The sequence below is a fragment of the Canis lupus genome, chromosome 1 (assembly GCF_048164855.1).
Source record: "Canis lupus baileyi chromosome 1, mCanLup2.hap1, whole genome shotgun sequence".
Classification (NCBI taxonomy): Eukaryota; Metazoa; Chordata; class Mammalia; order Carnivora; family Canidae; genus Canis; species Canis lupus.
Genome location: NC_132838.1, coordinates 76,380,610 through 76,405,622, shown reverse-complemented (window position 1 = coordinate 76,405,622; position 25,013 = coordinate 76,380,610). Strand labels below are relative to the sequence as shown.

General features: G+C 37.5%; 1 long non-coding RNA gene across 1 annotated transcript in view; it reads left to right on the top strand.

Moving 5' to 3' along the window:
• The first annotated feature begins 720 nt into the window (after nucleotides 1-720).
• The window catches only part of LOC140638699 (uncharacterized), a 198,621-nt gene continuing 174,328 nt past the window's right edge, over nucleotides 721-25,013 (top strand). The window contains exon 1 of the long non-coding RNA XR_012035696.1: nucleotides 721-1,516. This is a non-coding gene — a long non-coding RNA (uncharacterized lncRNA). The remainder of the gene's footprint in view (nucleotides 1,517-25,013) is intronic.

Below are 25,013 nucleotides of genomic sequence, written 5' to 3'. Positions count from 1 at the left end.
GGTGATAGTGGACATCCCTGCTGTGTTCCTGACCTTAAGGAAAAAGCTCTCAGTTTTTCCTTGTTGAGGATGATATTTGCTGTGGGCTTTTTGTAGATGGCTTTTTATCATATTGAGGTATGTTGCCTCTATCCCTACACTATGAAGAGTTCTAATCAAGGATGCAGTACTTTGTCAAATGCTTTTTCTATATCTGTTGAGAGGATCATATGGTTCTTGTCCTTTCTTTTATTAATGTAATGTATCACATTGATTGATTTCCGGATGTTGAACCATCCCTGAAGCCCAGGAATAAATCCCACTTGGTTGTAGTGAATAATCCTTTTAATATACCATTCAATCCTATTGGCTAGTATTTTGGTGATAATTTTTGCATGCATATTCATTAAGGATATTGGTCTATAATTCTCCTTTTTGGTGGGGTCTTTGTCTGGTTTTAGGATCAAGGTTATGCTGGCCTTACAGAAAGTTTGGAAGTTTTCCTTTCATTTCTATTTTTTGAAACAGCATCAGAGAACAGGTATTAATTATTCTTAAATGTTTGATAGAATCCCCCTGGGAAGCCATCTGGCCCTGGACTCTTGTTTGTTGGGAGGTTTTTGATGACTGCATAAATTTCTTTGCTGTTACGAGTTTGTTCAGATTTTCTATTTCTTCCTGTTTCAGTTTTGGTAGATTATATGTCTCTAGGAATGCATCCATTTCTTCCAGATTGTCTACTTAATTGATATATAATTCTTCATAATCTCTTATTATTTGTATTTTTGTAGTGTTGCCTGTGATCTCTCCTTTCATTCATGATTTTATTTATTTGGGTTCTTTCTGTTGTCTTCTTGATAATTCTGGCCAGGGGGTTATCAATCTTACTAATTCTTTCAAAGAACCAGCTCTTAGTTTCATTAATCTGTTCTATTATTTTGGTTTCTATTTCATTGATTTCTGCTCCAGTCTTTATTAATTCTCTACTCCTGCTGGGTTTAGGCTTTATTTGATGTTCTTTTTTTAGCTTCTTAGGTGTAAGGTTAAGTTGTATATTTGAGGCCTTTCTTCTTATTTTGAGAAAGGCTTGTATTGCTATATACTTTCCTCTTAGGACTACTTTTGCTGCATCCCAAAGGTTTTGAACAGTGTGTTTTGATTTTCATTTGTTTCCATGAATTTTTAAAATTCTTTATTTTCCTGGTTGACCCATTCATTTTTTAGTAGGGTGCTCTTTAGCCTCCATGTATTTGAGTCCTTTCCAAATTTCCTCTTGTGATTGAGTTCCAGTTTTGAAGCACTGTGGTCTAAAAATATGCAGGGAATGATCCCAGTCTTTTGGTACTAGTTGAGACCTGATTTGTGACCCAGTATATAATCTATTCTGGAGAATGTTCCATGTGTACTTGAGAACAATGTGTATTCTGTTGCTTTAGGATGGAATGTTCTGAATATATCTGTGAAGTCCATCTGGTCCAGTGTGTCATTAAAACCCTGTTTCCTCGTTGATCTTCTACTTAATGATCTGTCCATTGCAGTGAGTAGGATGTTAAAGTCCCCTACTATTATTATATTATTGATGTATTTATTTATTTATTTTTTTATTAATTGGCTTATATAACTGGCTGCTCCCACATTAGGGGCATAAATATTTACAATTATTAGATTTTTTCTTTCTTTCTTTTTTTTTTTTAATTGTTAGAGCTTCTTGTTGGATAGATCCTTTAATTATGATATAATGTCCTTCCTCATCTCTTTGCAGTCTTTGGTTTAAAATTTCATTTGTCTGATATAAGGATCACCACCTAAGCTCTCATTTGATGTCTATTAGCATGATAAATGGCTTTCCACTCTGTTACCTTAAATCTGGAGGTGTCTTTGGGTCTCAAATGAGGCTGTTGCAGACAGCATATCAATGGGTCTTACTTTTTTATCCAGTCTGATACCCTGTGTCTTTTGATTGGGGCATTTAGCCTGTTTACATTGAAACTAACTATTGAAAGATGAATTTAGTGCCATTGTATTACCTGTAAAGTCACTGTTTCTGTATATTGTCTCTGTTCCTTTCTGGAATATTTTCATTTGGGCTCTCTTTTGCTAAAAGGATCCCTTTCTGGGATGCCTGTGTGGCTCAGTGGTTGAGCATCTATCTGCCTTCGGCTCAGGTTGTGATCCTGGGGTCCTGCGATCGAGTACCATATTGGGCTCCTTGTGTGAAGCCTGCTTCTCCTTCTGCCTATGTCTCCTCCTCTCTCTGTGTCTCTCATGAATAAATAAATAAAATCTTTTTTAAAAAGGATCCTTTTTAATATTTCTTGTAGGGTTGGTTTGGTGATCACAAATTCTTTTAGTTTTTGTTTGTCCTGGAAGCTTTTTATGTCTCCTTCTATTTTGAATGAGTTCCTGTCTAGATAAAGTATTCTTGGCTTTATATTTTTCTCCTTTAGCACCCTGAATATATCATCCTAGTCCTTTCTGGCCTGCCAGGTCTCTGGATAGGTAGGTTGTCAGTCTAATGTTTCTGCCATTGTAGATTACAGACCTCTTGTCCCAAGCTTTCAGGATTTTTTGTCTCTCAGATTTGTAAGCTTCACTATTATATGTCAGGGTATTGACTTATTTTTATTGATTTTGAAGGAGGTGTTCTCTGTACCTCTTAGACTTGGATGCCTGTTTCCTTCCTTAGAGGAGTTCTATTGCTGTAATTTTCTTTTTAAAGATTTTATTTATTCATGAGAGAACGGAGAGAAAGGCAGAAACATAGGCCGAGGGAGGAGCAGGCTCCTTGTGGGGAGCCTGATGCAGCACTTGATCCCAGGATCCCAGATTCACACCCTGAGCCAAAGGCAGGTGCTTAACCACTGAGCCACCCAGACATCCCTCTCTGCTCTAATTTGCTCCAATATACCTTCTTTCCTGCTTTTTCTGGGATCCCAATTATTCGAATAATTATGGTATCGCTTATCTCTCGAATTCTTCTCTGGTGATCCAGTAGTTGTCCATCTCTTTTTCTCACCTTCTTTATTCTCCATCATTTTGTATTCTAGATCACTAATTCTCCCTTCTACCACATTTTTTTCTAACAGTTAGAGCCTCCATTTTTTATTTCATCTCATTAATAGCCTTTTTGATTTAGACTTGATTAGATTTTGGTTCTTTTATTTCTCTGGGAAGGGATTCTCTAGTGTCTTCTATGTTTTTTTCAAGCCCTGCTAATATCTTTATAATCGTCATTCTGAACTCTAGCTCTGATAATCTTACCTATTTCCCTACTGATTAGGTCCCTGGCAGTCAGTACTGCCTCTTGTTCTCTTTTTTGAGGTGAATTTTTCTGTCTTGTCATTCTACCAGGGAAGAATAGATGGACTAGGGAAAAAAATACAAAAATGGCATCAACAACCCCAGATAAATATACACTAAGCAGGGCCGCCCCGGTGGTTCAGTGGTTTAGTGCCACCTGCAGCCCTGGGTGTGATCCTGGAGACCTGGGATCGAGTCCCACGTCGGGCTCCCTGCATGGAGCCTGCTTCTCCCTCTGCCTGTGTTTCTGCCTCTCTCTTTCTCCCTCTCCCTCTTGAATAAATAAATAAAATCTTTAAAAAAAAAGACAAAGGAAAAGAAAAGGAATTTAAACAGAAATGTGAACAGAACAGGACAATACACTATATCCTGAGTGTATTTTGGTCTATTTATTAGAAGAAACTACATCTCAAAATTGTAAGGAAAGAAAAATATATACAAAAATCAAATTAAATGCATTGAAAGGATGGGATGTAGCTATAAAGATGAAAATTAAAAAAGACTTTAAGAAAACAAAAAGAAGAAAAAGCAAAAGCTAATATGATCAGACAAGTGAAGAGAATAGAGCCATACACTAGATTCTGGGTGTATGCAGAAGAAACTGCATCCCTTGGGACACCTGGGTGGCTCAGTGGTTGAGCATCCGCCTTTGGCTTAGGTTGTGGTCCTGGGGTCCTGGGGTCCTGGGATCGAGTTCTGCATCAGGCATCCCACAGAGAGCCTGCTTCTCCCTTTGCCTATGTCTTTGCCTCTCTCTCTCTGTGTCTCTCATGAATAAATAAATAAAATCTTTAAAAAGAAGAATGAAAAAAAGAAAGTGCCTCCCAAATTGTAAATAAAAAGTTACATATATATACAAGATAAAATTAAAGATTTTTAAAAAATTTATTCATGAGAGACACAGAGAGGCAGAGACACAGGCAGAGGGAGAAGCAGGCTCCATGCAGGGAACTCCAGGATCACGCCCTGGGATGAAGGTGGCGCTAAACCGCTGAGCCACCCGGGCTGCCCATATACAAGATAAAATTAAATGCAATGAAAGTGTAATATGTAATTGTAAAAATGAAAAATAAAAAAGATTCTTTAAAAAGTTGATAAAATAAGAAATTGGTTGAAAAAGGAAAAAGAAAAAATCGAAAGGCTAAAGAATTGTAGGGGGGAAAAAACCGCCATGAATTCTGTATGCTATATTCCCCTAGTGTTGGAGTTTTGCAGTTCTCAATATTCATTAGAGTTGGTCTTGGCTGGATGTTGTTGCTGATCTGTGGGAGGGGCCTGTAGCTTTGATTCTCCAGGGTCTTTGCCCCCAGTTGAATTGTACCGCTCTTGCCAGGCGGCAGGCTAACTAATCTGCTTCAGATTGCTCTAGGTGGCTTTTCTTCCCTGAAGACTTTCCACACTTATTTAGAGGATGAGAGTGAAAATGGTGGCCTCCCAATCTCCAACACCAGAGCTGAAAGCTGCAGTGCATCCTCAGCATCACTCCTGTCTCCCTGGTCCCTGTCTGCACTCTGCTCACTAGCCTGTGACTGAACGTTTCTCTCAGGAGGGGTTCTTGCTGCTTCTGCCACTTTCTGGGCTCCAGCTCAGAGAGCTGACAGTGCTGACTATGTCCTGGTCCCCAATTATTGCGATCCCAACTGAGAGCTGACTCCTGGGCTCACTGATTGCAGCCGGCTTCCTTATTCCACTGCCTGGACACCTCCAGTCTTTCTGTGACCCCGAGGATTCTGACCCCACTTTGTGGACTGAGCACCTTCCAGGCAGAGATGTCCCTTACTGAGCAGACTTCTAAAAGTTCCCATTTTGTGCTCCACTGCTCTATCACTTTCTGGTGCCTGCTGATGGAGGCGTCCTCCCACTATGGTTTATCTTCCCATTTATCTCCAGGGATTCACTTCTCTGCATCTGCCACATTGCAGAAAGTGGTCACTTTTCTATTTGTAGAGTTGCAGCTATTCTTTTCTTAGAGTTCTGGTTGAGTTTGCGAGTGTTCAGAATGGTGTAATAGCTATCTAGCTGAATTCCTGAGACCAGGTGAAACCAAGGTCTCCTACTCCTCTGCCAACTTGGACTCCTCCTTTAATTTTTTTTTTAAGTTTACTTATTTTAGTAATCTGTACCCAATATGGAGCTAGAACCCACAATCCTGAGATCAGCAGTTGACGTTCTTCTGAGACAGGCATTCAGATTTTAGCTGGGTTATTACTTCCTGTCTTGATCCCTTTAGCCCCAGGTGTTAGCAACTTCTCACTTTCTTTGCTCATCTCTGGGTTGCCTCACAATTGCCTCAGGCTCGTCAGCATTTTCAACTCCTTTGTAAGCAGTTCTCTCTATATTAAAGTTTTTCTGTTGAATTACCTGCCTTGAGTTCTGTTTTCTTGATCAGCTTTGACTAGTATATGTGGCTAAGAATTGCTATTCTCTTGTGCACCAGGGTGGCTCAGTCAGTTGAGTGTCCAACTCCTGATTTTGGCTCAGTTCATGATATCAGAGTCATGAGATGAAGCCCTATTTTGGGCTCTGTGCTGGGTGTGGAGACTGCTTAGGATTCTCTCCCTCTGCCACCCCCTGCCCTTCCCCTGCCTTGCTTGCACTCTCATTCTCTCTCAAAAAAATTTGTTACCACAATTAAACATTTAAAAGAGGGGAGGGAAGAATAACTATTATCTACATACGTATAGTAGTGGTTTGATAATAGGCAATATTCTTTTAACTTTTACCTCCAGAACACAGCTCCAATATATTTATTTACTCTTCTCCATCATGTTTGAATCATTCTAACCCTAAGCCATCGTTATCTCTTGATCAAAGATGCTCAGGTAATAGGTTTTCTAACAGATTCTCCTTGCCCTTTGCTTGTCTGTTCTTCATCAGCTTGTCTGATGATGCCAAGTAACATGGCAGTGGTTTGAGAGAGAGACAGAATTCTAAGTATTCTGTGTTAGATATGCTTCATTTAATTTGGAGTTACTGGTATAGACCTGTCTCTATATAATAGATTAAAATACTTTTTGACTTTGTTGATAAACATGCATTTTAGGGGGATCCCCGGGTGGCTCAGCGGTTTGGAGCCTGCCTTTGGCCCCTGGCGCAATCCTGGAGTCCCGGGATCAAGTCCCGCGACGGGCTCCCTGCATGGAGTCTGCTTCCCCTCTCCCTCTGCCTGTGTCTCTGCCTCTGTCTCTCTCTCTATGTCTATCATGAGTAAATAAATAAAATCTTAAAAAAACAAAAACAAAAAAAAAACCCGTGCATCTCAATTATCTAACGAGTCTGAACTATAATATCAATTTATTTCCAAAATCAATTGTAGTTCAGAGAAGAAGTTAGAATACAGACTGACGTAAGGACGACTTGTGATTCATGTTCTCCAGTGTTGATTACCTTAAGTCATTTTCAATTAGCTCTTTCTAGAGCTATTTCTAGGGTTCATTTTGTTACATATTTGTTGCAGATATGAATCTTTTTTTTAAGATTTTATTTATTTATTCATGAGAGACACACAGAAAGAGAGGCAGAAACAGAAGCAGAGGGAGAAGCAGGCTCCATGCAGGGAACCTGACTTGGGACTCGATCCCCGATCTCCAGGATCACTCCCTGGGCCAGAGGCAGGAGCTAAACTGCTGTGCCACCCAGGGATCCCCGCAGATATGAATCTTTATAAACTCAGAGATACAAGAAATCTTACATTTATTACTTTCTGTGAAAAGATAATTTTTTTAGAAAGTAAATTCAGTCTCTCATACAGGCATAAAATTGAACACTTTATAGATTTTATTTAACCCAAGCAATGAAGGAACCGGGCAGATGTTATAACTGGTTGAGAGGAAAAATTGAAAAAAGCACAAATTTATATGTAGTAAAGAAATGTTGAAATTAGATGTAGAAATGGAAACAAAACTAGTCTTTCCACAGTATAGGAGTAGAGTGAATGCATCTGAACCTCTGTCAGGACAGAATTAGGCAGATCTATAGACAAGAATTATTTTGCATTGCTATCAGTTATCTACAATTTACAGACTTGTAAAATAGCTCCTATATGAGGATCATCATAACAAGGAGAAGGGTGTTCTCTAGACTCTCTAGACAAGACAATTTTTTTTAAAGATTTTATTTATTTATTCATGAGAAACATAGAGAGAGAGGCAGAGACACAGGCAGACAGAGAAGAAGGCTCCATGCAGGGAACCGGACGTGGGACTCTATCCCAGGTCTCCAGGATCACACCCTGGGCTGAAGGCGGCTCCAAACCGCTGAGCCACCTGAGCTGCTTGACAAAACAATTTTCTATTGCAGCACATATTTTCTTCTGTATCTTTAATTTGACTTTAAGCCCAAAGTTCCTTGGGCTGCTGGAAAACTCAACCAGAGATAATAGTTGGATTTCCATTCTTTAACTCATGTGACATTTCCAGAGGGCTTTAGAAAGAGCTGAACACTTGGTGAAGCCCTGCTGGTCCCTTATGCTGTTTACTGCTGATCTATTTATGGCATAAATCCAAATGATTCCTTTTGTGCAATGCAAAGTACATCTGGGTTTGCTAAGCAATAGTTTAGAGCATATAAATGGTTCAGGAAGGTGAAAGATAATGGAGTGGGTTTTTTGTTCACCAGAATTTTTAAAGACTTGCTTCTTTTCAGCTTCTCCATGGATTGGCCATTAGGTTATGTGACCCTCTTTACCCTGGTTTCTTTAGGTGTTCGAGCTGCATTGTCAAGTCCAACTCTCCTGTGTCTTCCTAAGCAGTCATTCCTCTGAGTCCTGTTCCCTGTTAGAGTCTGGGAAGGAGGATATGGTCTCATTATTTGGGGTCCCATACCCCACCCTCTGGGTTTGCTCCTCCTCCTCTTTCCAATTTCTCATTTTTCTCCCCTACTTCCCTCTAGCTTAATTCCCTGAACAATTCCAGGCACACTCTTTTTTTTTTTTTTTTAAGATTTTATTTATTTATTTATTCATGAGAGACACAGACAGAGAGGCAGAGACACAGGCAGAGGGAGAAGCAGTCAGGAGAGGCAGACTCCCTGCAGGGAGCCCGATTTGGGACTCAATACTGGGACTCTGGGATCATGACCTGAGCCAAAGGCAGGTGCTCAACCACTGAGCTACCCAGCTGCCCTCCAGGCACACTCTTAACAAAAACTAGGAAGGGAAGCTGAAGCAAGGGAAAGCTTTCCTGGTTACTTAGGGGACATAAAAGGGGAAAAATCCAGAGAACAAAATAAAATGCTTATTTCATTTTTTTGTTCTTTTACAACATAAGAAAATGAAAGTTTCATTAAGTTATCTTGCTACCACCTTTCCTCATTCATTCACTAAAACATTTAACATTTATTGAGCATTACCTGTATTAGCAGCTGGAATTATTACAAATTCTTTATATAAGGATCTTATAGTCAGGGAGATAGAGGAGTAATGAAAGTGACAACGCAATATTTTAAAATAAACAGAGTAAGATCATTGTAGGAAATTTAGCTCTCTAAGAGTTAAAAAGTATAATTACAAATATGACAAAGTCAGTTTTATATCACAAAATTTCTACTATCTATGTAGGTTATAAGTTCAAGCCCAATTCCTAAGACCAGTTTGTCATTTTAAGAGACAACCAAAAGTCTAGTTTTGTATTAATATAATTTTGGACAAAACTCTCACTTGTTGCAGGTATGAAAATTAATCCATAAACTTGAATGTGGGATATGTCACTTTTTTTGTGTGTGTTCTTAAAATCAAATTAGATCTGACTGTGAACCTAGCAAAGTCAACTACGTGGGTGTGTGACCTGTGTAGTCTCATAGGGCTGCATACTCAGCAGGGTTCTCTCCACACTCAGTTCAATGCTCTGCTGTTGCTGTCTTGAAAGTCTTGATAATTTTATCTTTGGACTTGTGTTTTGTAACTGAAGTCCAATAGGACTGTGGAGCATGCACTGGAGCAGAGGGGATAGGTATAATTCATGTATCTGATGCTCTTCCTTGCTGTTTCTGCTTGGTAGGAAGCATTTGAGATGCCCGTGATTTCAGAATTCCAGTGGACACACAGTGCATAAGTCAGCAGGTCTCAAAGGAGTAAAAAGAGGGTTAGGTCTACCCCTTTGTATGAGGCGAGGAGGGGTGGCTGATGGTCCTAGAGCTTATGCTTTCTTATTGAACCAGAACTTCCTTTGCAGAAGGAAGACAATGACATATTAAACACAAACAACCTAGGAACGCTATCATCCTTTCATACTTATGTCACTTCCCTGTTTTAGCCAACCACTTATCCTGAAAAAGATGACACAGAAGGAGAGGGAAAGATAGGGCAACCCACAGTTCTTTTTTCCATCAGTTCTTCCTTATTCAGCAGTAAGCTGAAGGTAGAGTATTGATAGAATGTGTGCATATTAAATGAAAAAAAGAATTAAAGTGACTTTTGCAGTGTTTCCCCTCTTTTGGTAAGAATAAAATACATATACATGTATGAGCTACAAAATAAGAATTATGTAATTTTGGTGATTCCACAGATGAGTTATATGTTCTTATATTTGCATCTAAAACTATCCTTGCACAGTATAAATATGAATTGTGAAATCCATGCTAATAATTTAAAAATTTTCTTTACTTAGAATGACATTAAAAAGCAAGTAAAGAAACCTATGAAAAGTTGAGGGGTGTCTGGGTGGCTCAGTTGGTTAAGCATTTGTTTTTGGCTCAGGTCATGATCCTGGGTTCCTGGGATTGAGCCCTCCATCAGGGTCCCTGCTCAGTGAGGAATCTCCCTCTCTTTCTACCCCTCCATCTTGCTTGTGCCCTCCTGCTCATGCTCTCTCTCAAATAAGTAAATAAAATCTTTGGGAAAAAAAAAACATGAAAAGTTGAGAGAAAGGAAACAGTTTTGTTTTTTAGTATCTTTAACCATATTTAAAAGTATTTAAATTCTGTTTACTAGCTTTTACAGTATTTAAACATATGAACAGCACTTTTTCTCCTCCATTTTTATTTCTTACTGAGCCCTGGTGAAAGGTCCTGAGAGGTTTTACTATGAGCAGCATATTTGGCGATCTGGTTAACAGAGTATACTCTATTGTCCTAACTTGGAAGTAGGTAGGATTTGAAGATTCTTCATATAGATGAAGAATATATACATACAAGAATCTTTGTCCAGGCTGTAAGCTCCTTGCTGAATGCCAGGCACTGTGCTAAATGCTTTACAAAGATGATTACATTACAAGCTTTTCAAAACATTACCAAACTTTTTATCAAGGTAGTGCATAAACATATTTAACAAAATTACGTGGTATAGAAAGACCCGTAATGAAAAGCAACAATCCTCTTTTCATTCTTTCCCACCCCTACTCCCTTCAGCTCCCTAATTTCTAAACTCTGTTTTTAGTATATCTGTTGATTTTTCCCTACTCTCTAAATAATGTGAGAATTTCTATTATTGAGACATCTATGAAATTCCAGCTCTGATAAAGTTTCAGCTTCATTTCCCTATCTCTCTGCCCTGCCCTCCTCTCTGCCCCTCCCTCTTTTCTGTAATTATATCACTCTTTTTTAGTTTCTCTACTGGTTATTGTAGGGAAGGAAAAACTTCTCCAGTTCAAGGTGATGTGGTTGGGCCTCAAAATTAAACTGACATAAGACAAGTTGACAGGAGAAAATCATACAAATTTATATGTATGTTTAATATTTTTATGTGTACAAGGAATCTTCAAAAGGAAAATGAAGACCCAAAGAATCTGTTAGGCCCCAAAAGCTTACATATCTTTTTAAACAAAGAATAATGAATTATGGGTTGGGGAAAGACAAGGACTTGGGCTAGGAGTTAGTAAATTGTGGAACAATGACTAGGAAATACATGTACAGGTCCATTTTGGGTTGACTCTCATGGTGACAACAAACTTCTCTTCCTGGTACAGGGAGGGCACTTTTCTTGTGGGAAATTTCAAGACCTACTTTTAGGTAGAAGAGGGGAGTTAGGGAGTCTTTCCTGCATCTGCTAGTTCTCAAATGGCTTCGGGTCAAAATAATATGCCAAAGTGGTATATTTTGACTGGCATAGTTCTGAATCCCTACATGTTCTGAATCCCTACATTATCTTTAAAACATGAAATGATGGACTTACCCCTTGATTTTTTTCTTTCAACTATAGACCATTTCTTCTAACCACTCATTATACAGCAGGCTCATTCATACCTATAATTTTCCCTTCCATTTCATATCTCCCCATTCCACCTCTCAGCTTTGGGCAGTCATACTGCTATTTACCATTATGAGACTAATAGCATTTGCATTCTGTTAATTAATCAGATTTATGGCATCTGTTTTTTCTAGAGACTTACTATAAAACAAAAATCATCAAGCAGTGATCACACTGTTACAGCTATTTAAGTATTGTCATTGCATGAGTATATGTAGTATATTGGAATTGCCAATCTCGTTACAGAGTTGGAGAATTTAATTGTCTTTCCATTTTTAGGGAATTATTTCACCTTTATCTCATCATTAAGTTCTTCCAACTTATTAGGGACAGTATCAAATCTTTTGAATCTTTCCTTTTCCTAGATACCTCTCTCTCTCTCTCTTTAATAATAGGTATTTTATATTTACAAAAAAATTGAGAAGATAGCACAGAGAGTTCTTAAACTTCCTATACTCAGTTTCCCCTACTATTAACCTCTTACATTATTAGGATGGTACATTTCTACAATTAATGAACAAATATTGTTACATTTTTACTAACTAAATTCATGTTAAGCATACATACTATCAGCATGATTCATTCATGTTCACATTCACCTTAATCATCAGGGCTGAGATAGTGTTTGTAAGTTTCTCCACTGTAAAGGTATTTTGCTTCTCTCCTCACAACTTTCTATACTGTATGCTTTGGAAAGACGTCCGCTATTTGTAAACTACACTTAAAGAATGGGCATTTATAATCTCCTTCTTGAGAGCAGAGTATCTGCAAAAATTATTCAAAATTCTTCTGTATGAAGATTTATCTCCTCTCTTATTCATTAATTTTTTCAATCATATCAATATGGATTCATGGATAGGCGCCTGGGTGGCTCAGAGGTTGAGCGCCTGCCTTGGGCTCAGGGCATGATCCTGGGCTCCTGGATCAAGTCCTGCATTGGGCTCCCCACAGGGAACTTGCTTCTCCTTCTGCCTGTGTCTCTGCCTCTCTCTGTCTCTCATGAATAAATAAATAAAATCTTAAAAAAAAGTATGGGCTCATAGATATTCATTTTATACTGTGGGTTATGATTCAGTATTACTTTATTTTGTAATACTGAATCATAACCCACATTTCAAATCATTTCAAATCATTTCAAATTATTTCAAATCATTTCAGCTTTGGCTATTGGGAGTTCTTTCTCTTGGCTCCTGTGTCCCTTTGACATACCCTAATTTTTTTTTTTTTAACACTTCTGTACTTTCTGATACCATAGATGCTCTAAACTCATGATTCTTTTTCCAGTCATTTCTCAAAAAGTCCTGTTTCCTTTTATTAGAGAATGGTATTAGAAATAAAGATTTAGACACCCGAATCTTTAGGTATCTTTGTTAGATACCTCTTTTTAGAGTCATTGCTTTAATCTGCTCAGTATTTTCTAAGCCTGCCTTTCAGCTCTCATCTTAGATTATCTTCGATTTTTCTCCGGTCTTGTATCTTCTCTTTCTGAGGTTTGATTTTATATGTTCTAATTTTTGTGGGAATACATCCTGAAGTAACTTTCTAAAAATGGGGTATTTAAGGTAAAATTTCTTTCTTTCTTTTTAAAGATTTTATTTATTCATGAGAGACACACAAAGAGAGGCAGAGATATAGGCAGAGGGAGAAGCAGGCTCCCGGAGGGGAGCCTGATGTGGGACTCGATCCTGGGACTCAGGGATTGTGCCCTGAGCCAAAGGCAGAAGCTCAACCACTGAGCGACCCAGGCGTCCCGAGGTAAATTTTCTAAGTCTGGCATGTTTTAAAACTTCTTTATCTACACTTATACTTCTCTTCCCCCCCCCCCAAATTTTATTTAAATTCTAGTTAATTAATATATAGTATAATATTGGTTTCAGGAGATGTTTATCATCACAAGTGCCCTCCATAATACCCATTGCCCATTTAGCTCACCCCACCAATCTCCCTCCATCAACTCTCAGTTTGTTCTCCATCTTTAAGAGTCTCTTATGCTTTGCCTCCTCCTCTCCTCCTTTTTCCCCTTCCCATACATTCATCTGTTCTGTTTCTCAAATTCTGCATATAAGTGAAATCATATGGTATTGGTCTTTCTCTGACTGACTTATTTCACTTAGCATAATACACTCTAGTTCCATTCATGTCACTGCAAATGGCAAGACTTCATATTTTTTGATGGCTGAGTAGTATTCCATTATATATTACATCTTCTTTATCCATTCATAAGTCAATGGACTCTTTCCATAGTGAATTGTCAATAATGCTGCTGTAAACATTGGGGTGGATTTATCTTTTGAATCTGTATTTTTGCAGCCTTTGGATAAATACCTAGTACTGCAATTCCTGGATTGTAAGGTACTTCTATTTTTAACTTAAGGAACCCCCATATTGTTTTCCAGAGTGGTTTCACCAGTTTTCATTCTCACCAACACAAGAGGGTTCCCCTTTCTCTGCATCCTTGCCAACACTTATTTTTTCCTGTGTTGTTAATTTTAGCCATTCTGACAAGTGTGAGATGGTATCTCATTGTGGTTTTGATTTGTATTTCCCTAATGATGAGTGAGGCTGAGTATCTTTTCATATGGCTGTTAGCCACCTGTATGTCTTCTATGGAAAAATGTCTCTTCATATCTCTGCCCAGTTCTTAACTGGAGTTAATGTTTTTTAGGTGTTGAGTTTGATAAGTTCTTTATAGAGTTTGGATCCCAACCCTTTATCAGATATGTCATTTGAAAATATATTTTCCCACTCTATAGGCTGACTTTTAGTTTCCTTGATTGTTTCCTTCACATTACAGATTTTCCTCAAAAGTCTGGCAATCTTTGAGTCCATTTACTTTGAAGAATGAGGCAGTAGAAAGATTGACTTTGAACTTTGTATACCTGGATGAACTTCTAGGACAGCAGTGCTCAGTTCAGCTGCCCTAGTTCTTCTTCTTAGATGATCCAATACATTTCTTTATAGAAAACTGCTTTTTAATTTATCTTTCTTTCTTTCTTTTTTTTTTTTTTGCCTAGAAGACAATCACCTCCCTGATAAGTATTTTGCTCTCTGGATTTTGAGAGGAGAGTGGGTGCTTTCTATATGCAGGCTTTATTTGTTTGTTTGTTTATTTATTTATTTATTTATAATATTTTAATTATTTATTTGAGAGAGAGCAGAGTAGGAGGGAGGGACACAGAGAGAAGTATGCTCTAGGCTCCCTGATGAGCAGAGAGATTGACTGGGGTAGGGGTGGTGGGCTCAATCCCAAGACCCTGGATCATGATCTGAGTTGAAGGCAGACGCTTAACTGACTGAGCCACCAAGACATCCCTATATGCAAGCTTTAAATAATATCCCTGTTTTCAGACCACACTCTAATTCCTGTTGTCCTTCCTATCTGGAACTTCCTGTTCTAAGCATTTTGGGTTTCTCTGGGTAAGGTGGGTGCTTTCCTCCATGGCCATCTTTTCTACTCAAAATATATTCTAGAGTAGTGTTTTCTCCTGCCCTCTTCATCAATCATTAATTCTCCATCTTCTTTCTGTTTCCCAGAAGTTTGTTAAAAATCACCTGTTTGCTGATAGCTCTCCTTCCTTTCTCTCCAATGTTGTGGATTTATACCCCAAACATAATGTTTGCTATTATTTTAATACGGTCTTAGGAGGGGCTAATAAAAAAGGATATAGCTCATCATCTTGGAGAGGAAAAAATGATCTCATTTAATTCTTTTTTTTAAAGATTTTTATTTATTTATTCATGAGAGACACAGAGAGAGAGGCAGAGGGAGAAGCAGGCTCCTCACAGGGAGCCCGATGTGGGACTCCATCCTGAGATTCTGGGCTCACAACGTGAGCCAAAGGAAAATGCTCAACTGCTGAGCCACCCAGGCATCCCTCATTTAATTCTTAGAACAACCCTGTACCATTCTGTTTTACAGATAGAGAAGCATTGACATGAGCAAATAAGTTATTTAGTGATGGAATAGGTATCAAATCCCAGGAAATCTACTCCAAAGTTTCCTGTTCTTTTTTTCTCTTTAAATTCACTAAAAAAAAAATAAATAAAAAATAAATAAATAAATTCACTACAGCGATATTCTAAGGCAGTTAGAAACATCTTAGGAGATAACAGACGTATTATATTTTGGACTATTTCATTTTAAAAGACTCAGGAGATATCTGATTAAGTATATGGCTCCTAATTACCTATGTTTGGCAGATGATTCTAAAACGAATCAGGTTATCTCTGCTCTCGATTATTCCACTTTACATCCTCGTATTCAATCATTAATCAGTATATATTATTTGATTTGTTTGCCATCTGTTTTTGTCTGTTTCAGTTTTTTTAAAAAGGATTTTATTTGTTTGTTTATTTTAGAGAGAATGAGAGAGAGAGCTTGAGTGTGGGGAGCAGCCAAGAGGGAGAAAGAAGGTGGGAGAAAGAATCTCAAGCAGCCTTTGCACTGAGCATGAGCTCATCACTGGGCCAGATCTCATGACCCTGAGATCATGACCTTAGCTGAAACTAAGAATTGGATGCTTAATCAACTGTGCCACCCTGCTGCCCCTGAAAATGTTTTTAATCAGAGAAGCACAATGAAAAAGAACAGAATATCATTTGGAGAAATAAACAATAACAGGGAAGTGGGATGATTTAAAGAGGCATCATAAAATATGTTTGTTCTTACATCCTTTTCCCTCAAAGGGTTATTAAGGGACTTTTATAAAACGAAATGAAATCAGATGGCTATGCTGATAGCTGGTTAACACTTTCTAGCAAATACTTCTTTGTAAGCTCTAGTTGAGACCTGTATGTTTGAATATAGTAATCTGCATATTGAACACCAGAAACCTGATTTTGAATATTTAGTATATATTCTGGCAACTGACCATTGAGTAAAGTCCTCGATTTTCTGTCCAGTTTAGCTGTTGAGAGTAAGCAAGTTATATTTCTCAGAACCTCAGTTTCTTTATTTCTACAGTGAAGAGGCTGGACCAGATGATCTCTAAGGTCTCATCCTTCCAACAAATTTTGGTTCTATCATCCAGCCCTTTTTATTTTAAGTAGTTCTTAATATGTTTTGATCAATATTATATATATATATATATATAAAATTTCATGTGGTTAAATACACAAATTTTATATATATTGCTTGAGGACAACCCAGTTTTATTGAGATATAATTAACATACCATAGAATTCATCTTTTTTTTTTTTTTAAAGATTTTACTTATTTTTTCATGAGAGAGAGAGAGAGGCAGAGACACAGGCAGAGGGAGAAGCAGGCTCCATACAGGGAGCCCAATGTGGGACTCGATTCTGGGACTCCAGGATCACGCCCTGGGCCAAAGGCAGGTGCTAAACCGCTGAGCCACCCAGGCATCCCATCACCTGTTAATATGTACAATTTAATGGTTTCTATTCTGTTTACAGATTTGGTAACCTTTACCATAATCTAATTTTAGAAAATCTCCATCCACAACAAAAAAGATATTTTGTACCCATTAGCAGCCACTCCTGGTTCTCTTCCTCCCTCCTTCCCTCTCAGCCCTTGACAACCACTACTTTCTATCTTTATGCATTTGTTTATTCTGAGTCTTTCAAATAAATGGAATCTCACAATACGTAGTCTTTTATGACTGGCTTTTTAACTTAGTGTAATGTTCTTGAGGGTCAGATACGTTACAGAAATTACCAACGGGTTCCTGGATTGCTTAGTCAGTTAAGCTTCTGACTCTTGGTTTTGGCTCAGGTCATGATCGCCTGGTTGTGGCACTGATTTCTGAGTGGCCTTTGTGGTCAGCTGGGAGCCTGCTTCAAAATTCTCTCCTTCTGTTCCTTTCTCCACTCGTGTGCGTGTTTTCTCTCTGTCTGTAAAATAAATAATCTTAAAAAAAAAGAAAGTGCCAATACTTTATTCCTTTCTGTTGCCAAATAGTGTTCCATTTTATGTATATATTACTTTTTTTCTTTATCCATTCATTAGTTGATGGGCATTTAGGCTGATTCCACTTTTTAGTTATTATGAATCATGCTGCCATGAATATTTATGTTGACATATGTTTATATTTTTCTTGGGTAGATTCCTAAGAATTACAGGGTCATATGTTAGCTTTGTTTAACATTTGAAGCATTGCCAAACTGTTTTCCAAAGTAGTTGTAACATTTTACATTTCCACCAGCAATGCATGAGGTTTCCATTTCTCTACATTTTTGCTAACATTTTCTATATTTTTGGTTATAGCTGTCCTATCATGTGTGAAGTAGTATCTCATTGTTTATGATTTTTAAAGTTTTATTTATTTGAGAGAGAGAGAGAGAGAATGAGTAGGAAGGGTAGAGGGAGAGGGAAAGAGAATCTCAAGCAACTCTGTGCTGAGCCTAGAGCCCCAACATGGGGCTTGCTAGAACTCATTACCCTGAGATCACGACCTGAGCTGAAACCAAGAGTGGAATAGTCAACCAACTGTGCCATCCAAGTGCCCCTGTTTGACGATTTTTTACACGTCTACACCTTTGTGACCACCCAGATATATCTTTGCAAGTTATGTGACATTTTTCATTGTTCTTGAAAGTGTTTTTGCACATTTTTTTAGTAAATATCAGTTGTCTGTTCCTAGATAACTACTTTTCTGTAACCACCATAGATTAGTTTTGCCTGTTCTTGAATTTAATAGAAATGAAAACAAACAGTATATGATTTATACATCAAAGTACATGACTGTTCATAGCTGCATTATTCATAATAGCTAAAAAGTGGAAGAGACTTAAATGTCCATTAACTGATGAATGGATAGATGACATATAATAGATCTATCAGGTGGAATACTCTTTATCCATAAAAACAAAAGAAGTACTCACACACACTTTTGTGTACTGCTGCTTTTCTTCAACATAATGATTTTGAGATTTACCCATGTGTGTATCAATAGTGCATTCCTTTTTATTGCTGAGCAGTATTCCATTGCAAATGGGGTAAGAATCTCAGACCCTTTACACTTCTTGACAAAATGACAATAGGCATCTATCCTTGTTTATAAAATCTCTTAGCAATCTAGGAACAGAAGGAATTTACTCAAAGTGATGTAAAGAGTATATCAGAGGACCTTGGTAAGTGTCATACTGACTAGTAAAACTTCAAAAGCCATTCTTGATTTTGTCAGGGATGGGCCTTTGGATTGCATTCATGGCTGTAAGAAATCAACCTCAGAATTTCAGTGGCTTAACCAAATAGAAGTATGTTTCTTGCCAATATAACAGTACAGTGGATGTTGCTTATTAGCAGGGGGCAGTTCTAGAGTTCATTCAGAGACCCAGGATTTTCAATATTGTGGCTCCGTAAGACTTTAAGACATCAGGGTTCTCTACATCTAGCCAGCCCCACAGCAAGAAAGAGTGGTGAAGGCATTCCTCTTTCATAATTAACTTTGCCTAAAAGTGACCTAAATCATTTCTGCTTAAAACTGCAATTATAGCCCATGGACTTTTGAATTTAAATTATCAACTAAATTTATTTATTTATTTATTTATTTATTTATTTATTTATTTATTTATTCATTCATTCATTCATTCATTCATTTTTTAATAATAAATTTATTTTTTATTGGTGTTCAATTTGCCAACATACAGAATAACACCCAGTGCTCATCCTGTCAAGTGCCCCCCTCAGTGCCCGTCACCCATTCACCCCCACCCTCCACCCTCCTCCCCTTCCACCACCCCTAGTTCGTTTCTCAGAGTTAGGAGTCTTTATGTTCTGTCCCCCTTTCTGATATTTCCTACTCATTTCTTCTCCCTTCCCTTCTATTCCCTTTCACTATTATTTATATTCCCCAAATGAATGAGAACATATAATGTTTGTCCTTCTCTGATTGACTCATTTCACTCAGCATAATACCCTCCAGTTCCATCCACGTCGAAGCAAATTGTGGGTATTCGTCATTTCTAATGGCTGAGTAATATTCCATTGTATACATAAACCACATCTTATTTATCCATTCATCTTTCGATGGACACCGAGGCTCCTTCCACAGTTTGGCTAGTGGAGGTTCCTCAAAGAGTTAAAAATAGACCTGCCCTACAACCCAGCAATTGCACTGTTGGGGATTTACCCCAAAGATACAGATGCAGTGAAACGCCGGGACACCTGCACCCTGATGTTTATAACACCAGTGTCCACAATATCAACTAAATTTAAATTTAAATTATAAACTAAAATTATCAGTATATTGGGGATCCCTGGGTGGCTCAGCGGTTTCGCGCCTGCCATTGGCCCGGGGGCGTGATCCTGGAGTCCCGGGATCGAGTCCCATGTCGGGCTCCCAGCATGGATCCTGCTTCTCCCTCTGCCTGTGTCTCTGCCTCTCTCTCTCTCTCTCTCTATGTCTATCATAAATAAATAAAAATAAATCTTTAAAAAAAATTATCAGTATATTTAATACTAGCTCAACCAATAGTTCCTTTCTGAATCTGTGTCTTGTAAAATATGAATCTGAATCAAATACAGTTTTGCTGAGTTTTGAATAAGAAAATAGAATACTTCAGTTCGTGATTTGGAAGGCAAAGCCAAAGACTGAGCATCACAATTTAACATTATACTCAGAAGATATCCCACATTATAGTAGCAACATTAAAACTGTGACTAAGCTTCTAAAAGCTTCACAGTTTTTAGGTAAGTCAGAAACCTTGAAAAGAATTTAGTTGGAGTTGTTATATTCATACTCACTTTACATTTCTTCCCTATTTTTAGAAAAAGATTTATTTATTTATTCATGAGATACACACAGAGAGAGGCAGAGTCATAGACAGAGAGAGAAGCAGGCTCCCTAAGGGGAGCCTGATGTGGGACTCAATCCCAGACCCTGGGATCCAACCTAAGCCAAAGGCATACACTCAACCCCTGAGCCATACAGGTGCCCCTTTCTTCCCTATTCTTAATGATTAAGTATATCCCTGGTCCCCAAACTGTTTGCTAAGGTACTCCAGGGTTTCAAATGAACTTACAGGATGAGATATTTTACATTTTCAAGATGGACACAATATCCTCTGTTGGGACACCACACAAACTATGGTATTAAGTTCTGAGCCTAACTAATAATGACAGTAATTGTTGGATATTTCTTTTAACCTAGGATAATTAGTCATGTTGAACATCTTTTCTTGTGCCTATTGGCCATTTGTACAACTTATTTGGAGAAATGTCTATTCAAGTCCTTTGCTGACTTTTTATAAAGATTTACTTTATTTATTCATGAGAGACACACAGAGAGAGGCAGAGACATAGACAGAGGGAGAGGCAGGCTCCCTGCGGGGAGCTGGATATGGGACTGGATCCCAGGACCCTGGGGTCACAACCTGAGCCAAAGGTACATGCTCAACCACTGGGCCACCCACATGCCCCTTTTGCTGATTTTTATTTTTATTTATTTTTATTTTTATTTTTTTCTTTTGCTGATTTTTAATTTGTGTTTTGTTGTTGTTGAATTGCTGGAGTTCCTTATGTATTCTGGATATTAATCTCTTATCAGATATATGATTTGCAAGTATTTCCTTCCATTTTGTGGGTTGCCTTTTCACTTTGTTGATTGTGTCCTTCGATGCACAAAAGTTTAAAGTTTGGTGTAGTACAATTTATTTTTTCTTCTGTTGTCTATGTTTCTGGTGTCATATTTAAGAAATTATTCTTGAACTCCAAATCCAATAATTTTTTCTAAGAGGTTACAGTTATGTCTTTGACCTATTTTGAATTAATTTTTCCATATAGTGTATATGGTGTATGAGAGTCCAACTGCATGTGGATATCTATTTTTTTGTTTCTTTTTTTTTAAATTTTTTTTTTCATTTATTTATGATAGTCACACACACACACACAGAGGCAGAGACATAGGCAGAGGGAGAAGCAGGCTCCATGCACCGGGAGCCCGACGTGGGATTCCATCCCGGGTCTCCAGGATCACGCCCTGGGCCAAAGGCAGGCGCCAAACCGCTGCGCCACCCAGGGATCCCTGTTTCTTTTTTTAAAAAAGATTTTCTTTCTTTATTTTAGAGAGAGAGCATGAGCTGGGAGGTGGGAAGGGATGGAAGGGAGGGAGCGAGACAAGCAGACTCCATGCTGAGCCCAGAGGCCCACTTGGGGTTGCTCCCACAACCCTGAGATCAGGACCTGAGCGGAAACCAAGATTTAAACTCTTAACCAGGGCAACCTGGTTGGCTGGGTGGCTCAGTGATTTAGCGCCATCTTCAGCCCAGGGTGTGATCCTGGGGACCTGGGATCTAGTCCCACGTCGGGGTCCTGGCGTGGAACCTGCTTCTCCCTCTGCCTGTGTCTCTGCCTCTCTCTCTCTGTGCGTGTCTCTTATGAATAAATACATAAAAATTTTTTTAAAAAGGACAATTTGATGAGTTTAGATAGTTATATATACCTGTGAAAATACCACATAAGATACTGAAGATTTCCATCATCATCCTCTCCCCTAAATTTCGTCATGTCTCTGTGTCGTTTATCCCTCGTGCTCCTGGCTTCACGTAATCACTGGTCTGTTTTATGTCACTACATATTAGTCTGCATTCTCTTGCACTTTATGTAAATGGCATCATAGAATGTGTCCTTCTTTTTGTGTCTGGCTTCTTTTACTCAGCATAATGATTTTGAGGTTTATCTGTGTTCTGTATCTGGGCATATATCAAGAGTTGATTAATTTTTGTTGTAAATATTTTGGAGAATATTCTCCTTTTTTGCCTTTTTAAAGCCTATACTGTTTTTAATAAAAGTTATACTCTATACACTACTCTGTATTTTGCTTTTCCCACTTAACGTGGGACGTTTTATTTTATTTTATTATTTTAAAAAGATTTTACTTATTTATTAGAGAGATCATGGGGGGCAGTGAGAAAGTACAAGCAGGGGGAGCTGCAAAGAGAGGGAGAAGCAGGCTTCCCGCTGAGCAGGGAGCCCAATGCAGGGCTCGATCTGCAGGACACTTAACCAGCTGAGCCACCCAGGTACCCTGGGTATTTTATTTTAATAAATATAGAGTTGCACCATAATTTAAAATAGCTGTGTAGTATTCTGTTGCATCAGTGAACAATACACTGAAATCATCTATTTAGCTGTTGTTAGACCTTTAGGTTGTTTCCACTTTTCCTTTTTATGATTAATATTACAGTGGAAATCATTGTGCAAATATGATTATACATTTCTCTAATTATTTCTTTATGATAAACTCCAAGGAAAATTGCCGGCTCTTAAAAAAAGTTTTAAAGACTTTTGATACTTGTTGCCAAATTGCCTTCTAGTTGTTTTTTGTTTGTTTGTTTGTTTTACTAGCTTTGTGTCGTTGGGCATGCTACTTAAACTTTTGAGCATCAATTTCATTATCCATTAAATGACGATAATGTGAAAATATATTATCTTAAAGCAGCATGCTAATGACTCAATGGTAGGTATTACTACTGAAAAAAAAAGTTTTTCTAGTTCATATTCCTACTTGAAGTATTTAAGAATTTGTGGCTTCTCAACCTCTCAAATACTTCCATAAGTTATTATCATTAAAAAAAGTCTTTGCCGATATGATCAATCTGATCTAAAGAAAAAATACATCTTTTGTGAACTTTCATGATTATGATCTTAAATAGTTTTCAAACATTAGTATGAACAATAAGACACCAAGTTTTTAGAATATTCTCTAACAATTAGGAATGAAAGACAGATGGTTATGCCATAAATAAATTAAATAAATTTAGTATCTTCCTTTATATATTTGTGAATTCATGATATTGGTATTCACTGTAACTTTGAAATTCAGAGCATCAGATTCAGTGTATTTAAAGGATTCAATATAAATCAATTTTAAAGATGTATTTTGCCATTTTTGCTTTTCCATAATGGCCTGGTTCTTTAGGGAAACTCGATGCTAACAAAATGAAACAGAGCTACAGAAGTCCAGATTTATTTAATCTGTGTGTGCGCATGTGTGTGCATGTGCGCACACGTGTGTGTGTGTGTGTGTAAAAGAACTAGAGGCCTAAGATGTTTTAATTAGGTTGTTTTTCCAGGCAATACACATTATCAGATTGTCCCTGGTAATTTTACATTATCAATATCACTAAATGTAATCAAGCTTTTTACTCAAGAGCTTTTTTCTTTTTTAAAAGATTTTATTTATTTATTTATTTATTTATTTATTTATTTATTTATTTATTTATTTGAGAGAAAGAGCAAGTGAGCAGACAGCAGAGGGAGAGAGAATCTGAAGCAGACTCTGTGAGCCCAGAGCCGAATGTGAGCCTCAATCATGACCTGAGCCAAAACAGAGTCATGACCTGAGATCATGACCTGAGCTGAAATCAAGAGTCAGACATTTAACAGACTGAGACCCAGGCAACCCCACCCAAAAACTTAAAAAAAAATATTAACACTTAACTCTGAATGGAGGTAGGGGAAGTAGGAGTAGAAGGTGGAAAGAGAATAGGAAAGAAGTATATTGAGTGTTTTTGTTTTGGCTTTATTCTTGGAGTTCAGAAATGTTCAGAAGGGAGAAGAATTTCCTGACTCCTCTCTTTCTGTAATGGAATGGAGATAGGCATCAAGAAGGAACCTCCTGGTACCTGTCATTTTCCCATACCATAATGTCTGTGACAAAAACAAAGCAAAAAAAAAAAAGCAATCCTTCTCTCTCCTCCACCATTCTGCAGACTTCGGAAATTACTCTATTAAAATGCCTTTACATCTTAATGAGAATGACAGTAATGAGGCACTCAATTTTCAACTCTTTAGTAAGGTTGTTTGCTGACTGGTGACCCAGTGCTAGTAATGGAGCAAATGTCTGTTTGAAAGAGGAAATGTCTGATTCAGTGTCACAAGGGAGAACTTTGGGCTTTGAAGTGGAAGTATTAGAGTGTGTATCCTTGGTAATTGCCTAATTTCTTTGAGCCCCACTTTTCCCATATATATTACATATATATGTTTATTTATGAATTTTACTTAAGAAAGGGATGCATAGCATACACTTCACAAATTACAATAACATAGAAAATACTCTATTATAAATTTCATATAACCAGTTGATTCTCACAAGATGTTGACTTTGCCAAATTGATGTATCCATAGCTAACCTATGGTTGCAACTCAAGGATAATTTGACAATTTTTGTTGCTGTTTATAATGTAGCAGCTATAGATAGATATGACATACTTTTAAGTTTAGTCTGTATTATTAACATTTCATGCAATACTTCTAAAGTCTTGATAGACAACAAAAACAATAAATAAAGACCTGATTTGCTGGTTTCCATGGTGTAAATATTTTCATTGTGGCTGATTTAAAGCTACTGACATGGTGACACTGAGTATGGAATTGGGAGGCAATGTATAACAGTGCACCATTATATTTTATTTTCACCAGATAAAATTGATATAAATAACTTCCAAAAGCATAGATAATAGTAAAAATAATTAAGATTAGGATTTGAAGAGTTTTGTATGTTTGTTATCTTTATTTTTAAGTAAAATTTTCTGAACTATTAGGTAAAATTATGCTTAATTAATTTACATAAATTAATTTTATAAGAGA